The sequence below is a fragment of the Pundamilia nyererei genome, unplaced genomic scaffold, assembly GCF_000239375.1.
Source record: "Pundamilia nyererei isolate P.nyererei 1_Seehausen unplaced genomic scaffold, PunNye1.0 scaffold00006, whole genome shotgun sequence".
NCBI classification, from domain to species: Eukaryota; Metazoa; Chordata; class Actinopteri; order Cichliformes; family Cichlidae; genus Pundamilia; species Pundamilia nyererei.
In genome coordinates, this window is record NW_005187407.1 from 4,748,938 (window position 1) to 4,769,434 (window position 20,497).

The window sequence follows — 20,497 nt, forward strand, 5'->3', positions numbered from 1 at the left end:
CACTTCACTCACTCATCAAATCCACTCACAGGTCTCCTATTACACCAGTGCAGGGATATCTCAAAAGCCAGGATGTCTATCGGCTCTTTCTCGTTCTGCTAACGCTGCTGCAGGGTTTGCAATGGGGGCGGAAGATCAGTCCCATGAGATGAGGGAATAAGCCGGAATCAAGAGGCGGTGGGCTTGGCAGAGGGCTATTTCTTAGTTAAAAGGTTCTTAAACTGCAGAGGAGATCAGAAGAGATGGCTCCCTGCGCCCAAAGCTGTCTGCTCAGATAAGCATCCTGCCAAGTGCGGGGTGTAACAGGGTGGTCATGGATGAATGAACGGTGTGTGCGTGTGTTTTTTGAGGTATACATGTTCCAGGTGAAAGAGAGAGTGAGGCAGCTGATACCCAGGACATGTCCGTGCTAACAGGTTTTCATCTTAAAATTAAAATGTAAAACTTTTGCGGCTTTTTGCCTAACATCCAAACTACTTTACCTTTTTTTGGGGGGGCACTGAAAACAGAGATTTTATTTTAATTTAAAAACTCTCAGACTGTGTTTTAGTCTGAAGTAGAGAAACGATGTTGGAGACCACATGTGCAGTTTGATTTGAGTCCTCGTCTGATTCATCACGCTGCTGTCACATTACGCTTTTCATCAGTCTTGACTACCAGCGGTTATTTTAACACGGTACATCAGGTGTTGCTGACCTTGATTTCTGTACCATCAGAAATCAAGATCAGCAATGTGCTTATCATGCTGGCTCTATGTGCCGGTGGCATGCAGTGTTCATTTTTTCAGGAGTTTATTTATGAACAAAGGTTATTTCTTTGCTGGTGCAAAAATGCTGATCTGGTTAGAAATATAAATACATTAAAGTTAAAGTAGCCTCAGGGCTGGGTACTTATGGCTCTAAAAATATATCTCAAGCGGCAAAAACTATCCAAATTAAATGCATGTCCAACCTGAACTGTTGGCTTACTGTGTAATCAGATGGGTGCTGGTTTAAAATACGTTTGCATTAAATGTGAACCGCACTTCTGCAGCTGTTTGTGTTTAAACAGCATTTATCATGTGTAAACTCTTATTTACTGCTGTATGAAAAGTTTATCAGTATCACAGGATTTACACTCATATAAGCCAGTCTGCATCTCCAGTAGCAACATTCTGTATTAATACAGGGCACGCGTATCAAGACTGAAAGCTAACATCTGGCTGTTGGGGTGATTAACAGGTTTGACTGCCATATCCAAAACCAACTAAACTAGTCCGTGGCTCCTATAACTGTAACCGCTTTCTTGTAACAATTGATTGGAATAATTAACAATGTATTGATTGGATATCAGCCCGATTCTGACAAAAAGCTGCACTGGTTACGGCCATAATGGCTCCAATCAATCACTCGAGTTCTATTTTGTCCCGTGTTTACTACACTACGCTTCAGCTGCAGCGCACTCGCTCTCACTCACTTACGTTCAGTGTAACACTTGCTGGGAAGCTTTTATTGCACTTACAGCAACATAACTTCTTGTTGTCAACTCTGCTTCTATTATTTCACTTCACCTGTGTAGAGTGAAACTGCTTCCTTCCTTCCCCGAAGAAACAGGTGAAGTCGTAAGTGATAGCCATATACAGAAGCTTATTTATCATAATTTTTTGTTCTCATTTTAATACTTTATTCCCACCGGGTTATTATTATTATGATCATTGTTTTACTAAGAAATACTGAAACAGTAAATTTATATTCTTGGATGTATCTTATTTAATTTTCTTGTATTCAGTGTGTTGCAAAATAAAGGTTTGTAGTATGATACAACATCAGCACCGCTATCTGCGAGAAGCTGATTTCATGTTTTGCCAGTGTTAGCGGGAAAAAATAAACTATTTTCCAGCTCTAGTTAATGTTGCTGTTGTTACCAGTTTACAGAAAACTTCTCATCAAGCTTCTACAGTTAATCGTCTTAAGCGTCAGCAGTGAAAATTTCCCCTCCCAGCAGTGGTTCGGGAGCCTGGCAGACAGCCTCGACAATAAGCGGGGGGCGTGGCTTCAGCCTAATTGAATGGTGACCCTGCAGTCTCACTATGGGACGCCCCATGCAGTGCTTTTAACAAGCTGCTGTGTCTCCCCTCTTAATAAGCCCAAACAAGTTAATCCAATCGACACACTCAAACCCTTTCTTTTTCTTTAACAAGGCACTGCCTCTACCCCGTTAATCCCTGGCTCCCCCCTTCTCCGTCACCATACCGTCACATGAATGGAGGGAGAGTGAAAGGCTCCATTAGGGAGGACTGGCAGTAAACCCCTTTCGGCTCGGCACTTTCCACACACCAGCATTAAATTATTTGCACTCATACTGTATATTCAAACACCCACTCACTAATGCTCACATGTATCCGACAAAAAAAAAAAGGGTCTGTTTGGATGTGGCACACAATGAGAGGGTTATGTTCGCCGACCCTGATCCACATAGACAAACCAACAACAAAACCACACACAAACAAAAATTCTGAGGGGACGTTTGCCGACAGGCACGCACTCTGGGACATGAAAAAGGCATTGTTAACAAACCCTCCCAGCTCCACAAACAACAGCCACTGATTCCCTAACAATACAAGCCCCTGGATGCACTCACCCACCAGCTCTGTACAACCTCACACCAGCGCGATAAATAACCTGCACAACAAAAGGCCATTGTGTGTAAAAGCCAACAGTTTGGGCATTATTGCCATGATATACAGTGTTGGAATAACATATTGGCAGCAGAACCTTATATATATAATGCAGCATGTCACAGTTATTGGGGCTTATACGGCCTTGTATGCCGAGCAGTCATATTTATAAGAGGTTTCCCTGCAGATGAAGGGCAACTTGGCAAAAACACTCAGCTGTTAGCTTTCCATATTCCAGTCAGCTTCAATAGCTTCGCCCATGGGATGAAGGGTGAGGAATGTCTGGCAGTCCAATAGCAGCGAGTCGTCTGTCATCTCTAATCAAAACACGCATGCCTAGACTAATGTCAAGCCTATAATAGCAATGAGGACTAATTGACTTCACAGCCAACTACTGCATCTTTGTGCTGAGCTGCGTTTCATTAGTGCTAAATAACAGCCTCACGAAGCATTGAGCTGTTACGTGGCAACTAAACTCCAGTGTTTAAAAAAGAGGAAAAGAGACTGAAGTTCAGAAGATAGTAAATGTATGTCCACACAGACTAAGGAGCATCTAAACCAGTTATGAGTGGACATATTAAAAATACTCTCATTTCTCCAAATGAACTGCAATACGAGAGTAAAATCTGAAGGTGGTTCAAGTTGACTTGTCAGGCAGTGTTTCCACCAGTTTGCGCTCCTATTCTAGGAAGGTGCACTGACAGACACCTGCCTAGAGGTTGTTAATGTTTACCATTTGCTGGGTTTAATGTCAATTATTATAAGTATGAGATCTAACAAAGCAATCTTATAATCAAGCTGTAAATTCTTCCTGATCTTGTTCTGAGAATATTACACAGCAGGCTGTAAAAGATTATTAAGACTTTTTTAAGAATGTGTCTATTTTCCTGACTTATTTGGCAAATCCCGTTTAGTCATTTTGCATGCACATCAAGCTTCATTTGTCTTTTCAGACTGTTTTTAGCTGCGAGAACTTGTTTTGTGCCTCCCTCATAGTAATTGCCAAATAATCACACTTGATTTGGTAAGTCACATTAGTATTCGAAATACTGGTGTTGTGTCAACATCAGCACATTAATTTGCAAAAGGCAACACGCTCCCTCAAAAACCTTACCCAGTATCGTTATTATTTTCTATTTTTTAACAAAATCATCAAGGTTGTTTTATCTTAAAACATCAATATTTAACATTTCTGGATAAGAGGATCCACTAGCCTTTAAACATACATCAACTCAAAGATGAGATGTGAAACAATATAATCAACAACAGACCAAATGCTCAAAGGAAGGCATCGTTTTATAGATGGACTTCTTACCATAATTCTGACAATAATTCATGTTACAGTGTTGGACGGTATTGATCCCCCCTCACAACTTTTGTTCTTCGCTATAATGCACTCCACACTTGTCACGTTAAAGACGGTAACATTGTATTGATTGCAACACGGTATATTACACTCTTGTAGAGAGATTTATTCACTAACTGTAGGGTTGGCGGTTTGATCCCTGATCACTTGCTATAATGTGTTGTTTTTCACTTACACCTCACAGAGAAAATCTCCGGTTTCAAGAGATTTTCACTCTCATAAAAGAAAGTAACCGTCAATAAAATAACTGACATTCATCTTACATTTATTTGACTTAATACAGTGCTTGGGATGCATGCCAGTGCTTTGTATTGACTTGAATTGTTATATCACTAATCTCACTTTTCTGAAGCCTACATATTTTTTCTTGTTTCAAGAAACCTTGCTAAAGTATCTGTACTGGCAGATAATTAGACTTATTTCTAGTGGGAATTCTTCTCTAATCAAGAATTTAATTCTTATATTTAGTTATTTATTTGTTTGTTGTTGCCGCGAGCAGACTAGCTCGCATAGTTCGGCTCACTCTTTGCACCTGCAGCTGTTCCTGCACATGGAGTTCATAACATGCTCCGCTGCCTGGTAAGGTTTCGAAATAAAAAATGTCCCCACATATCCGAAACATTGTAAAGCACGGCCAATCCGAGCTAGTGAGGACAACAATGTATAGTGCGCCGCAGTACTAGGAAGCAATCAGTCTCCAGTTCTCAGAGGTATTACCTGTGCAGCTTTCGGTGGGACTTACCAAAGCATTAGTCATGTAAGGCTTAACATTACTGCTCTTTTTACACCTACAGAATGAGTGATCACCGCGGAGCTGTTACAGCAAGCCAAGCACGATGAGTATGACCTTCACATCACATGTGACAGTGAAGGGGCCTTGAGCACCGAGGGGTTAAGGACATTGTTCTTGACAGAGTCTGCCAACTTGCGAAACAGTTTTCTTTTCAACAGGCCTGAGAGCCTGAGACAGTTTCTTCAGCCTCGATAAACATGAGTAAAATGTAACTGAAATATATCTAATCAACGGTTAATGTATTCAAATAATAAATCATTAAGGGAAATGTGAATATATACCAATCAGATACATTTCATTTGAACAGATTTTATTCAATTTAACATTTTACTACACAGGAACTGTAATTTTGGGCATAATTGGAGTTTAACGACTTCTGACCGCTCTTACTGATCAAACAGTAAGAGTTTGTGTTGATTGAAGGGTTTGTTCATTTTGTGTAAACAACAGCACAAACAGAATACCGTTTTAGCCTTTAGAAAAGCGTCCTTTGCGCTAATAGCCGACCGGGAACCTGCCCTCATTCATTTCAACCAATGTACTCTTCCAAAATGACAGAGTCCCTGCGCTCCTGCTCAAGCCTGTGGGGGACTTTGAGCAATGAGAGTGTGGCTTAAGATTGTCAGACAAACCACAGTGGAAACACATCCTGTTCCCCGCTTATTGTCTCAGCCTTTGTTGTTTTTTGTTATATTGTTTTACAAAGCAAAAGGATCAGTTGTTGTTTCATACCACTTTCACACACAGACCCAGCTAAATGATTATCGAACAATGTAGAGGCCGACTGTAAAGTTGATCCTGAAAAACACAGGGCAACTGAAATGGATGATCTTTAATTAACTAAAGTTTAATCACACATTCAAACTGCATATCAATCCAAAACAAACAAACAGAATGCTTCTCCATGCAAAACCCAGGAAGCATGTCCAAATATAAACCAGCTCCCTCCCTGCTAACTTCAGCAATATGTGAAAAAAAACAACGATTTCTTTGGTTTTAATGCTGGGATTTCTGTTTTCCTCCATAAACCTTATTACACACTGTTTGTAAAGCATTGTTGATGTTGCAAAATTTCTTATCCCAATGTGACACAATCCTTTATTGTCCCAGACAGGTCCATTCATGGCTTAACACAACAACAATAAAACAAGGGCTCTTTTTCCCCCCCTTTCTAACCATCCTATAGTGGCTCACTTGAATATTCAAATGTTCATTGTCTTTTCTGCGTTTTGTTCATTGTTTGTTGTGCTGTCATTCCTCAGCTTGGCTCCTGAACTTCAAAGAAAGGCTTATGTCAATTTATGATGAAATGGAGTGAGCAGGCGAGAGGCAAGACGGAGAGGGAACGAGCGAGAGAGAGAACCTTCATGCAAAACGGCCCTGCCTCAGAATGTATGCTTATTAATGGGTGTTCAATAAATCAATGGAATATAATTAAATTCAAACAGTGTGATTTCTTCTCCGACTCCAAATATCACTCTCTCTGCAGGGCCTAAGGTGACCCCAATTCCCATGGTCCAAAGGACAACTCCGCTGTCTTTCACTGGAGGGTGTCACAGATCCAATACTAAGTCATGCATAACATTAGCGTGTTTTGAAGCCCACAAGGCAATCAAATAGTGCACCGTTGAAATGTTGACACTGATCTCATTTGATATATCTCAAGTGTGACAAAGCCATTTTTGCTCTGCTGGATATTAAAGACTTTAAAAGAGAGGATGACACGAGTGCTCACAGCTAGTTTGGAAACGGAAACAGGCAGTTTTTGCCACATATTTTCTCCGTATTGCAGTTTATATCGCTGAGGCTCAGCAGTCTCTCTTTTACTCCATAATGTGTGCCATCCAGCTGTTGTCATCTTTTTCCCTCTCGAAGCTGGCCCCGACCATGCCAGCAAAGGGAATCCAATTGGACAGAGTGGGAGGTGAGTCTGCGGTTGGTAATCACCTGCTGGCTAAAGGCACAGATGGCACAAACATCAGCAAGATGTTCATGCAGCAGCGATCCAAGAAGTCTTTCTGACAGGCTGACAAACAAATACAGAAACCTGAGAAACCCACAGGAAGCTGAGGAAGCACTGCAAGCAGGTTTGATGCAGAAAGTTGGCAACCTGGGAGTAAGTGAGCAACCTGAGGTGCCAAGCACTGATCCCTGTGCTGTTTTCACAGGCAAGATGCTGATTGCAGATTGTAATGATTTAAAAATTTAGACTCTTTGCTCAACAAGAGTAGCCTAATAACGTACTGTGCTATGAGCCGATGGCAGAGTTAGCAGCACTCATGCAGGCTGACTTCTTCTTCCTCTGTGATTTTATTTAGCAGACCAAACACTTGCATTCTGTTTCAGGTTTTAGGACTGCACTTCAACGAGAACACGACTGTAGTACATCTGTTAAGATTTCTCCCTGAGCTGCCATGACTTCTCCTGACACGCTGGAGAGAGCCCATTTAAGTTTTCACTAGGATTAACAGGCGATATATTTAACTACAACAGTTTGCACAAGCATGCAGCTATCGCTCCAATCAGGTGTAAAGCCTGTTAGCTCTTCTCTCTCAGCTCTGGATGAAGGAAGTTAGACGAAGTCATTTAGTTTATTGATGTTGCTGGCAGAGATTTTTTTTTATTTTATGGTAGTCAAGGCTCCCAACACATCAAACATATCAGAGTAAAAAGGCCCCAGAGACATCCCTCTTCTTGAAGACTCCCCAGCAGATGAGCTCCTTCTGCTCTCTGTGTTACTGCTTGGTGCCGTGGTTTGTCCTTCACAAGAGACAGGTAACACTGCCAAGACCCAGTAATTAGTGCAGATGGAGACTGTAATACTCTCTTCCCCTCCCTGCAGAAATGCCAAGGGAGGCAATCTATAAATTCCTGCATATTAATGCAATTTAAAACCACTCCAGACACCTTGCTGGAGGCATGTGATAAAAAGGGTGAAAGCCAGACTATGGCACAGAGCTGCGGATATGTCGCTGACATCAGTACCGTCTCAGCAACTTTGTGACCTAACACAAACCGGAATAGAGTCCCAATCTGTCTCCTTTCTTGGAAAAGGCTTTCCAAATCCTGACCTTAGGCCTTACAACTGGGTCTCTATCAATAATTAAATGGTAATCTAAAAACCCATTTTAGTTAGGTCATCTTTCTGCGCCATTGTCCCCGCTTCTCTTCTTCCTCCGTCTATTTTTTCCCGTCTTTCCGTAAGATCTAGTTAGAGATTCCATTAGCATGAGAAAGCAGGCTGGTAATTGTCTTCACCCTACTGAGTGATCCCTGGATAGAGGATTAGGCAGTGAGAAAGCCCTATTTCAACTTGGAGCACAGATGCTGCCCACAGCCACCCACTCCAGATTAGATTAGACTGTGGAGGGATGAAACCAACTGGTAACTTCAAGCAGCATTAAACAAAAAGCGTGGACAGGAGGTTAAAACCAAACTTTTGTTCACCTTTCAGCACCAGCTGTGGCCACCTTGTTTCCTTTTCTCTCTCTGTGTCTCTCTCTCTCAGTCTAGTCTTTTTCAAAATTTCTCTTTTAATCTAATAATATGCTTTTCTGTTGAAAATGGGGATTGTGGGAAAGGCAGCTTATAGTTTCTCTCTCTGATATACACAGAGTATTTAGAGCTGAATCTCCCTAAATCATCCCCCTGGGCCACCCTGTCCGTCACTAATCTGCACGGCACCACCCACTCATAAGGAGGTGTCACATTTCTGGCACTCCTCCATGGGATATAAGCACTTCAAACACCACAGCTTCTCCACTTGACCTTTCCACGGAGATGATCGATTAAGCCAGTTGGATTTATTCCATAAACAGGCAACCATTACATCAGAAAGGCGAGGAATTTACCTCCGAGGCAGAACTTAAAATCCATATAAGCTTCACGAGGATTCCAATTTTTATTGGCTTTTTCAATCCACGTCTTGGAGAACATTAATAACCACTGAGCTTTTTCGGGAGGCTGTTACCGTATCCGAACCGCAGCAGTTCTCCGGCTGTAATTATCGAAGCAAATCACAATGACAACAGAGTGAAATTCAACCGCTATCTGTACTCCATAAACCTGATGATGCAGGAAAACGATTGAGCTCGCTGCACTGCCGGGGTAGTACGAGGCGCATTATAAAACAAGGGGGAATTTAGCCCTGAAAAATTCAACGCCGCAAATGTGGCTTCCTTCTTTTAAAAACGTAACAAAAAAACAGAAAAGGAAACAAAACACAAACGGATACTTCTTTAGTTTGCTGTTTAGGAGGCTCTGCAGGGTAAACAAAGGAGTATAAGCAACAATAAAAGCTTTATTACACTCAGCAGAAACTTTATTAGGTACACCTGTGAAATCTAATGCAACAGCTCTACCATAAATTTGTCTGGAGACTCTATTATGTTGCACCCCTCACATTAACCGGGCTGAAAGCATATAAGGAACACTTTAAAATGTAGTCTAGCTCAGGTGTTGGGCTACATCAAAAAAGTGTAAAAGTAGACTTAAGGGTGGAGCTGCTGAACTGCATTGCATAAGATTTCATTGTCTCTAGTGAAGAAGAGCTACAACCCTGTAGCTTTCTTGTTTTTATGCTTGAATACCTTTTGTATGCTTTCAGTACAGACAAGAAACAATCTGAAGTGAATCAACAGGGTGAAGACACCTAGTAAGATGAAAAGTATTTCGGTGGCAGTACGCTCGAGTTAACAAGCTCAAATTTCATTTGTGAAAGTTAAAACAGGAAATCTAAAACCGCTTTCATTTAGCCAGAAAAGCAGAGACCTCCATCGAGGAGCTGGACTCCTCCTGTTAGTGATCACAGTAGCCAGAGAGCTCTGCTTCAGCTCTGAGGGACTCCTGCTCTATGGTAATCATATCCTATTTGAATAATGAGGCAATACCACCACTCCTGCTGCCCATTCCCCCTGCATCCTTGACTGGAGTCTTTGATAGACACTAATTCTAGCTCCATCTATAAAGCTCCTCTCATGCATTTTTAATAGAATCTATTACTTTAGGATTAAATTATAAAAGACTGTCCTCCTTAAATTTTTAATAGTTTGCATAATTGGTATCAGGGCCTGAATGCGGACCATAAAAACCCAGTTTGTACAGGGCTAAGCTGCAGAACGAGTTAGACGAAAGCACAAAACACTGTTGCACAAAAAGTGCATGGCTATATGACACTATTGCATGCAAGCACACATCTGCACACACATCTCAGCGTGCATGTGAGCGAGGCTTTTACAGCTTTGGTTTCACTGTCGCTGTGAATACGATGGCGCGACCTCTGAGGGAAGGGCACAATAAGGTCAGGGACCACGAGAGATACTCTTGGCTGCTGAGCTCCTGAAGCAGCCTGAGGCAGGGGGAGTCACTTGAAGGAAACTGGAGACATGAACCAGGTGTCCACAGACACCTGCTGCCAAAGATGTGACCACAACACTCACCAGGGCAAACAGCAAAAACTACTTAGCAGGTTTACAACCTCCCTTTGTCCCCACAGTCACTGATAACTGTGTTCAGTCAGCGTAAATGGAAATGTATTTCCCCTCTCTGTTCCTCGTCGCAGGCAGATCAGCCACAAGTTAAATGTCATCTGCGCTCTCTCACTCTCTACATCTCTAGCTCGGCTCCTTCCAATAGCAGACAGAGCATACAGGAGAGCAAATGTGTCTGAGACATCGCCTCCAAACTAAAGCCCCCTTAGAAATCTATGCACGTCACCAGTCCCCAAATTAGCACCACAGGGACACCCTCCTCACCGCCCCCGCATGCTAGCGGCAGCTCTTTGGCATATCTGTACTGGGGAAAATATTTCACACTGTATGAATTATTAAGTGAGGGGCCAGTGCTAAGCAGTGTGGAGATAGACCAGTTATTCACAGCTCTATTGGGACGGATGCGTCGGAAACCCGGGCCGCTCGCCTATCAGATCGTTTGTCACGAGCAATAGACAATTTACAATGAGAGAATTTTTCAATTTATTCGTTCTGCTGTCACTGCACTTTTCCACCTCCACTCATTCCACTCGACTACCCCCCCTCCTTTAGTTCCGTCTCTTCTGGTTGAGGGGGCTCCATGCCCGAACCACCCGCGCGCTTCTCAGTCTGATACTGTTGCTCACTTTGTCTTCTGCGAGGGGAAGTCTGGGAGTGTAACACATGCGTAGAAGGCACGAGGAGAGGGACTGTGCTGCTTTAATCATCTTAACTGAAGTAAAGGTGTGTTAAGGACATGCTGTGTTACCTGAGGGCTCTAGGTGATGAAGCTGATCTGTGGCTCTGTGACAGGGGAAAGAACAGGAGACTAGGGGGGAAGATGCTTGGCTGTGCCTCTTCAGAACTTTTTGAGTACTTCAGTACTTTTTTTTTTTTGTCCCTGTGTGATAGAGGCAAAAGAAAGAGTTAACTGAACCAAACTGCAAGTCAACAGAAAAGAACCTTACAGAATGCATAGATGTGACAAATACTATGATTGGACCTGTATTGTAATAAAAGACTTAAAAAGAAAAACACATCCAGAAGGATTTTTTTTTAAGTTAATGAGAATCTTCTTCAGGAGAAAGAAGAGGATCCCACCGGGCATTTCCTCTTTCACTTAAGTGGAAATGCCAAATAACAACTCCCACACAGAAAGACAGAAGACCTCAGCACAAACGTCTGGCAGAATGCAATTTTACCATTAATTACCGAAGGTGAACCAGCTGTCAAAACAGCCACACATTTCGTTTTTGTTCACAAATACCCTCCGTTAAAGAGGATGAACTGCAGAACAGACCATGCCCGAAAGCCCAAAGCAGTACTCTTGCACCATTTCATGTTTCCAAACCTTTTTTAAAAAAAATAGATTCTGTCTCTCTAAGCTGAATATACAAGAGAAACAGAACATTACATGAGCAGCTTTGTTGGTCTAAATGCTTACGGAGTGCACTGAGAGCAGCAAAGCAGCCCAGAGTGTTTCTTTATCGGTGATGTCCTTTGAAAACCTGATGCAGACGGGTTGCACTGAATAGGTCTTGATGTGAAAGGCAGAGATGTTAGATAAATGTGCTCATAGCCAAGGCCTTTGCCCTCTTCCCGATGACGCGTTCTTTTACTCAAATACCTACTCCCCCTTTACATGCAAGCACACACACACACACACACACACGGAAACACAGACAAACAGTGCCAATAATCCCACTGAGGGCAGCATTTGTTTGGGGACAAGGTGACCCTGTTGCCTTGGGGCCTGTGAACAGGCACAATGAAGGCCTCTCATCCTGCACACACCCAGCTGGCTGTGTTGGGCTGACGATGGGTGGAGAGGTGAAGGGGAGAAGGGTGGGGTTGTGAGAGGCATCGCAACACCCTTCGTCTGCAGTTTTAAAACTCCATTCAGGAAGCCCCCCTGAGATAGCTCTTTTCACACCCTTCACAGACGGAGCAAAATCCCCGCTTGTAACCCAGAGTCACGCAGTCAACAGATGGAGCTGCTATTGAGTGAAGGATCGCGGCAGCAGAGGCGGCTCCCCATCCATCCCCGCTGGAAACAATGGGGCAGCAGGTCAAGAGTGCCGTCTCCAGGAGGAGGGGTCAGGGAGGAGGGGCGTGCTTCGACACAGTTGAGCTATGCGAGCGCTTTGAAACCGGAGGAACTGAGAATCTTTTGGGGTAACGGACAGAGGAGAGGAGGCTCGCGGCTACGTGCAAGTCGCCAAGTTCCCGGGGATCAGGCTCAGGTGGAGGAGGATTGCGTGTGAATCTGGGACAGCAGTGTTTGTGTTTAACCTGCAAACAAGAACAAAAAGACATCCCTATGCACACACATTTGCCTGTTCAGAAGAAAACACAGACTTACAGTTTAACACACATTCCAAGGACTCGCACTTATACTCGCTCATCCCGGTGCAAACACAGCCACACGTAAAGAAAAGCAGACCTCATTTTTGATCAAAAAAGAAAAGGAAATACAGGAAAAAAAAACCTCAGTGCAATGATGCTTTATAGACAGAAAGGCGAGAAAACGATTGAAGTGCCCCGAAGACATTTTTTTCCATAAAATACTAATGTGTATACTTTTAAAGTTCGTGTCAAGTATTACAAAAGTGGGTCAGAGAGCTTTCTAGTTTTGAAAGCACACAATTAAAAAGCAAACACTTCTATTCAACTATTCCTTATTGTTCAAGCTCTCAATTTTCTCACAGAAGCATCACATAAGATCAAAGTTCCAGACTAAAGCTTATATAAATAGTGACACTAAAGTGCTCTGAATTTATTAATGTTTTGTGTGTGTGTGCTTTTCAGATGTACCGAGTTAACTGTGTGAACCACAGAGGAAAACTATGAATAGCTACATGCTGAATTGCTCATGTGTGCGTGCATGCACAGGTGCATGACCACACAGATCATAACAAAGCACTCGTGGCTTGCTTTACAGGGGAAAGTATATCCATTTTCATTGACCAGAACTCTGGCTATTATGTTGCTCTGACCTGGAAGTCAATTAGTCAGCTAGGTTGCACTGCCTCGCTGGATTTCTATGACTGGAGCAGAGACAAAGACACAATCAAGGTATACAGTGATCCCACAATTCCAGTCTCTTTCATATGGCATGAACATTTCTGAGGGAGAGAGAAGCCAAAATACTGCTGCCACATGCTCCTCATCCTTGAAAGGTTTGGTTTATGGGGCCATTTTGCACAGGAAGGAACTCATTATAAAGCAGAGGGTGTCAAGAGCATTGCAGCAATTCTCCATTAACATCCACTTGACAAGAAAGTGCAAAAAAAAAAAAAAAAAAGAAGACTTCCTATCACTCGGGATGTTCACAAATCGCACCTAATTAAACACAAAAGCCTAAGTCCATGAAATCAGAGTGCAGAAAGCCATTTGAAGACAGAGGTGAGAGAGAGCGTTTTCTTGGTGGCAAGAAACATACATCGCAAGGAGGCCACAATTTCGTTCATGTTTGCGTCTCCTTCAAACAAATTGTCAGCTAAGTACACTGGGACAAAGGGCTGAACTGTTATTCTACCTTCGCTAGGTCACAATACATCAATGGTTTGCCATTTCAGAATATGCTGCTGTTATGCTATTTGAGCCCAGAATTGAAAAAAATAAAGACTATTCCAACCATGCTGAAAAGGATCAATAAGCGCATAGAAAAAGAAAATGGCCATAAACACAGAGGCTTTTATTCAGAGTGCCACAATGTAGATGAAAGCACAGAATGCACCTGGAGAGCGAAGCTGAAAGAGGCAGAAGACAACAGAGCCCACAGAGTTATCAGGTGGGTCCAGAGAGCGTTATCTATATTCAGACCTCGGGATCATCTATCTCCGCAGCACCTATTAGAGTTCTAATATTGTAGGTTTTAAGGAGGCTCTGCTTTCCTGCCACAGTGAGACAGATTCAGCACTGTTGCCCCCTTTCCCTTTTCAGTGTGGTCTCACAAGGTCCTCTTGGTTTTCTACAAACAATACTGCTGGGCTGCGGCCCTTATTTAAAAGATTAATAGGATGCTGTCTTGGCAGAGAAGCAATCAGTGAGGTTTCTGTGACAGCAGAAAATGTGTGAAAACAAGGGAAAGAGGAGAGACCATTGTCACGGTTACCAACTGGCTGCTGGAGCTCAATTGAGATAGCTGTGGCTTTCAAGCCCAGCTGTCAATCACAGCAGCGAGCATCAATGGGGTAAATTTAAATGATAAAACGATAAGTCATGAGCAGGCGATTTCGCTGTCATCAGGACGGGGGCTGCTTCAGAGTAACTCACTATGGGTGCAGAGATTTCACTGCAGCCATATGGAATTTGGTTTTGCATCGAGTTGCTGGCTTCACCCCTCAATCATGACAGAATGTGTAATCACCAAATGTCTTCCTCTCAATCCCTGTTACAATTGGCAGCACAGTGCTGCCACTAGAGATGGGGGAACAAAATGGAAAGCTGACTAAATGACAAGCTTTAAGTGACACTTAATTTGAGATACCCCGGCATTCTCTCAGCTCCAGTAAACAGGATCTATCAAACTTCGCCCACAGACTGTATGACTCCGCAGCTGTCTGTGGGGAGAGGCACAGTATGCCTGAGAGGCCCCCAGCTACCAAGAGTGATGATAAAGAAATCAAATCCTTAATAGTTCCTAAAACACTCCAGAAGAGCTATAGGAACAATTAGCACACTTTCAAAATGTGTACCGGTACATTTGCATTGTCTGTGTGTCTCGAGGATTTTCGACCTCTGACGATAAGCATAGACTGTATAAAAAAGATGAACAAGGCCACTGGTTTGTGCACTCCCTAAATGCTGATCATATCATTTTTTTGAAATCAGATATTACATATAAGGTGTGGATCTGACTGAAAAATCCAGGGACACTGCTGGCCACCATAAAGCATAAACTTGACGTTAAAGCACGCTAAGTATAACGGAGCCGTAACGTATAAAATTCACATCTTCTTGTATAAATAAGATTTGAAACCAGCGACTGACACCAAAAAACAGCTGGAAAACTGCTAATCATGGTCACAGATCAAGTGAGAAGTCGGTTTGTTTACCCACAGACTTTATACAAACAGACTTCTTTTTCCACCCCAAGAAGTCGCCCCCTGCTGGCCATTAGAAAGAACGTAGAGTTAGAGCAACTCTGCATTGGCCTCACTTTTCAGACCCAGAGACTATGTCCATCTTTTATTTACATTCTGTGCAACAAACCCGTTAAAAAAAATTAAATAAAAAAAACAAAAACAAAAAAAAAAACAATACTTGGAGGTCATATCACACAACGTACAAGGCACATCTATAACCACACATAGACACACAGAGATACACAGAACCTCTGTTATCAAATGCCCCTAACTGTTCAAAAAGTTATTTAAAACCCGTGTAACAGAAGCTAATGACAGCCTTAGAGGAAATGACAGAGTAGGGAAAAACACAAGTGAGCTGGTGAAGAAGTGAGAGAAAAACACTTAACAGCTGTTTTCTCCCTTCTTCCCTTTGCTCATCCCAGGAGAGAGTTCCACACGATCTCCCTGATCCTAGTTTGTGGCTGACAGAGGGGACCGCAGATCTGTTCATCTCCCCACTCACATGGCTCTGTGCGTCCCCCCCCACCCCCGCCTGCCTCGCCATCGTGCTCTGATGCCAAGAGGGAAAGATGGTAGAGAATGAGGAGGGGAAGCGGGAGTGGGGGGGGTCTACATCAAGGAGAGACTCTCCCAGTGGGTTCTCGTCAGTTCCAGGCCATTGCACCTTGTTCGCTGGGATTTTGTTTACACACACACGCACGCACACGTGTGCACAAGAACTCACACACACATACATGCGGAGGCAGATGACTATTAATGGATACAATAATGCAGAGTCGCTTTTCAGTTTTTTTTGGGCTGCACAGTCACGTGTTTTGTTTTTAACTACTGTTGTGACAACAGGAAGCTTCAGCGGCAGATCACTGTAAGTCACTGACAAAGAAAAAAATAATACAACAGTCTGAAGCCTCGCAGAGCTCATTTAAGTGGCACAGAAGCAGATGACATTCAATCAAAACCCAGTGATACGGTTGATGTGGTCAGCGGTAATGTGTAGCCAAAAGGCCTGACACACTTCCACGGTCTTCGGGGACAAGCAGGGAACGGCAGGCTGCCCTTGTGTGTTCAGTCTCTACAGATGTTGCCTTGGAGAGCGGCTGACTGGTGGGCTGCCGTGACAGCTGGACAGCTGTTCTATAGATGCAGCTACAGAAGCATGGCACTGAGATTGAGGGGGAGGATAGGGATGTATGTTTAGTTTATCTGTATGAAGTTCCCAGGACATACGAAGCTGTCAATTTTAGCATTGGTGCATGAGCCCGGATAAGAAAAGATGGCACCGAAGAGGATATGGAGAAAGAGCACAGATGGGCAAATATCAGACGCGGCTGACGATCTATAAAGAAGCTCCAATAACAAAACAGATTTTTTTTTAAGTGCAGATATAATACGTCAATCCAGAAATGAACAAATACACCACCAACTGGCTACGCGAGCGCAAGACAAAGCATTTAATTTGATCCACAAGGTCTGTTTAAGCAGCCGTGACTTTTTATCATCATAAACAAGTAAAAGTTTAATATGAACTTCACAGGCGTGTTCAAATGATTCAAATCTCATGAAAGAGGAAAGGAAAGAAAAAAAAAATTGGGAAGATTAAAAAAAGAAGAAAGAAACAGAAACAGAGAGAATAACTGGCAGATAATTTAAAGGACTCTGGAATTTGTGCCAACAGCGAGGCTGCTGGTGATGAAAGGCAGCTTAAATTGGGGGTCATGTTCAGATATTACACCTTTATTCTGCCACTTAAAAATCCAGTAACCTAAATTCAAACCTGCAAGAGAACAGTGCGAGTAGACTGTATCTATTACAACAGAACTGCTTCAGACTAAGATCTGAAAAAACAGAACAGATGAAAAAAAAGAGCTGAAATGTTGGGAAACACTCCGCTGTATTAAATGTTGTCACCTGCTGAATAAACACGCTGTAAATCACGAGTTAAATAGCTGGGACGGGTGCCAGTCACCACTGCCAAAGCTCGAATTTGTCCTTAGCGGGCCAGACTTTTCATTATACCATAAAAGGTCAGCAATTTGTTCAACTCAATAAAAAATGTTAATAAAACTAAGAGCTCACATGAAGCAGCCCTTGATAGCTTCTGGTCGCTCATCAAAAAACATGAAAGTGTGTGTCTGTGTATTTGTGCATCTGCACCGTCACCAGTGTGGCATTATGTCGGTCAAAGGTCGTACAGCGGCAGGAAATATAGCTTTGGCCTAGTCGTAATCCAGGCCAAACTCCAACAGCAAAAGCACATACAAACACTTTCCTACAAACACACATGAATGCAAGTGCAATTTTGCATTGCACAAAAGCCGGGAGTCGATAAGCACCACCACGCAAAAATCCCCAATTCCAGCTCACACCCTCCACCCTACTGTGCTAAATAAATGAAAAGCCCCATTATAATTATATATGAAATCTTTTAGAGGAAAAAAGTGATTACTGTGGATGCAAGTCTGGAAGTGGGTGGGGGTGGGTCATTGCTAAGCAACCAGTCATTATCCTCCAGAGTAGAGAGCGAGGTGACCGGCCATCCATCTAACTCCGGTGGCTTGCCTGGCTCCTGTGTACCCCCCCTCGCCCACACCACAAACACCTTCTCTTCCCCTTCTTTCCTCCGCCACTCACCCTCTCTGGCTCTCCCTCTTCCTTGCTCCCTCACTCTCTCTCTGCCGTCTCCCCGTCCGAATACAAACAGAGATAAAGAACGCTGCAATCGCTCTTGACACACAAATAGGTTAACACAATAAAGCCGGCTTTGCCTGGCTCACTCGAGGGAGGAAAGCAATTCCAGCAGCAGGCAGGAGGTAATAAAACAGGGCTAGGAGTGTGTGTATGTGTGCGTGTGTCCATACATGTCCTCATGTCAATGTTCCTGTGTTTTTGTATGTGAATGGAAGCAGGCACACAGAAGCTCTTTGGCCCCAGGGCCTAATATCCCAAGGATTTTCAACCCTTTCTTGACACAAATAATACCGGGAGAGAAAATGACAGAAATTCCAGGGTGCTCTGCCATTTACATTAAAGGAATGGTGGTTTTATATTAACAGTATAGCTGACCTGCATGATCCCTATAAAAACATTCTCCTACGGGTCATATGGCGGCTCTTTTGCAAATGGTCTCTGCCTCGCATGGTTAAAATTCAACAAGTAAATTGAATGAGTTTTATCTGTGCAAGCCTCGGCTCACTCTCCCTGATGCGGCTGCCAGGCCTGGCAATAAATGATAAAAATCTCCAGAGTTTTATTAAATCGTGTTGCATTCACGCTGAACTCGGGGAAAATGGCGAGGTGGCTTCTGCAATTACAGTGCAGACCAGACAACATTGTTTTCTCCAGTCAGTGGAAATTTCATTACCTTACAGCAACCGCCTTAGAATTGGGTAATAGCCTCTTTTTGTCACAGACGTAAGCCGTCTGCGGGAGGTGTGACACCCCCTTAAGTGTTATCCATTTGCAACAATATGCACCGAGCCAGTCGCAGTCCGGATGCTGGTCAGCATAATGTACAGCGTTATTCAGTGATACGGTGGAGGAAGAGAACGGACCAAACAAAAAAAGAAAAAAGAAAAAGGAAGGCGGTCAATAGCTAATTCCTGAAATGACTGTGGCGTAATCAAAAGCATTGAACCTGGATACATCCATGCAGCTGACATATCTCTCCTCAGGCTACGCATGCCCCCCTTCTCTGGCGTGTCAATAAATAGAGAGAGGACTAGCACATTTGGCTGTGGATGGACTGAACTGTGAAGAAACCCCAATTAAAGCCTCTAGAAAAGTTTCACACATTTAGGTCATTCAGGACAACCATTTGTAAGCGTCAATCAATTCCCCCACGTTTTTACCCGCGGCTTCTTCAACCAGCTAATCAAACAGCAGAGATGTAAAGTGGTGGCCATTGTCAACAGGGAATAAATTACCAAAGCATGAAGAGAAAACATCTTATCTGTCTGATGTATTTCCTGCTTCTGCAGAAAGCTACAAAGCCCAAGGGAGAGCAGTCAACCAAAATGCAGGGAGAGATGGAGATTAGGATGATGTGCAGTTCCTTGTTCCATTAAAGTTTGATCTTCCTCAATAGCCGAGGAAAATCAGATATCTCCCATTCAAGATTAAAGTACACCAGCAGAGAGGCAGAGATTAATCAGAGGCCTGCATGAGATAAAAACAGCCTTGCTTCTGGCATGGAAAACAGTGGCAATAAAGAGTTCAGCTGATAATATGAAACATGGCGAGGCACAATAGCAAATCAAACAGCATGTAGGGGCCTCCAAAACAAATCAAAGCGCCGACTAGACTGCGATACAGTGGCTGAAGAAGTACAGCAGGGGCTGATCTGATAGTAACCAAGGCCTTCATTTTATTACTGTTTAAGGTTGAGGAGGGCACGCTGTGGATTTTCCCATGTTGCTCTCTGTCGCCAGCCTTTCATTCCCTCTCCTCCTCTTCTCCTTGAGATCAATGGCGCTGGGGTGATTTCACAGCAGCCTGCACTGTCACCCAGAACAAATCAATGTGACCATGAGGAAGGCAAGAGCGGCATTGTTTTTAAGGAGAGCAAATTCGCTGTTGGAGAGCTTGTCAGATTTGCTTTATTCTCCTTCTTCCCCCCAAGAAGTCTTTGCAAGGAGCATGCCACCCCTCACTTTACTGCCTGTGCTGTGGAACAAACTATAAACTGCACAGTACTCTGGCTCGCCATATGACTGTACTCATTAACCACGTTTGAACAGCACAGTTCCCGCTCACGATATTGCACAAGCGCCAAAAAAAGAAATAAATAAAATGGGCTGGGTGTCCCTAACCTTTAGAAATGAAAGACTAGACATTAACCTCGAGCCCTGCTGAGACGTGACTTCCATTCTGCCTGACGGAGGGGCGAGAGGGGAAAAGAGAGAGGAGGTCGGAGGATCATTGCTGTCCGTCATGCGCTAAGTGGTTGCAGATAACCCTGATGAGGAGCTGCCAAGGTCTCATGAGCAGAGTAGTGAGCAGGTACAACTCACAAAAATAAGTGAAAATGATCAGTGGGCAGAGAACCGACACCCTTACCAGAAACACAGAAAGAGTGCACGCAATCACACTGCTGTAACTTATGTTAGAGTAGTTCTTCTGCAT

General features: G+C 43.3%; 1 protein-coding gene across 3 annotated transcripts in view; it reads right to left on the reverse strand.

Annotated features, from left to right (window-relative positions):
* fam222aa (family with sequence similarity 222 member Aa) overlaps nt 1-20,497 on the reverse strand; it is a 51,500-nt gene that overhangs the window by 22,369 nt on the left and 8,634 nt on the right. The window contains exon 1 of one of the 3 annotated variants that reach the window (XM_005722210.1): nt 11,053-11,128. The exons of the other annotated variants lie outside the window; for them this stretch is intronic. The gene's annotated coding sequence lies outside the window, so the exon portion shown is untranslated. Of the gene's footprint in view, nt 1-11,052; nt 11,129-20,497 lie in introns of those variants that run through there. 3 annotated transcript variants of the gene reach the window in all.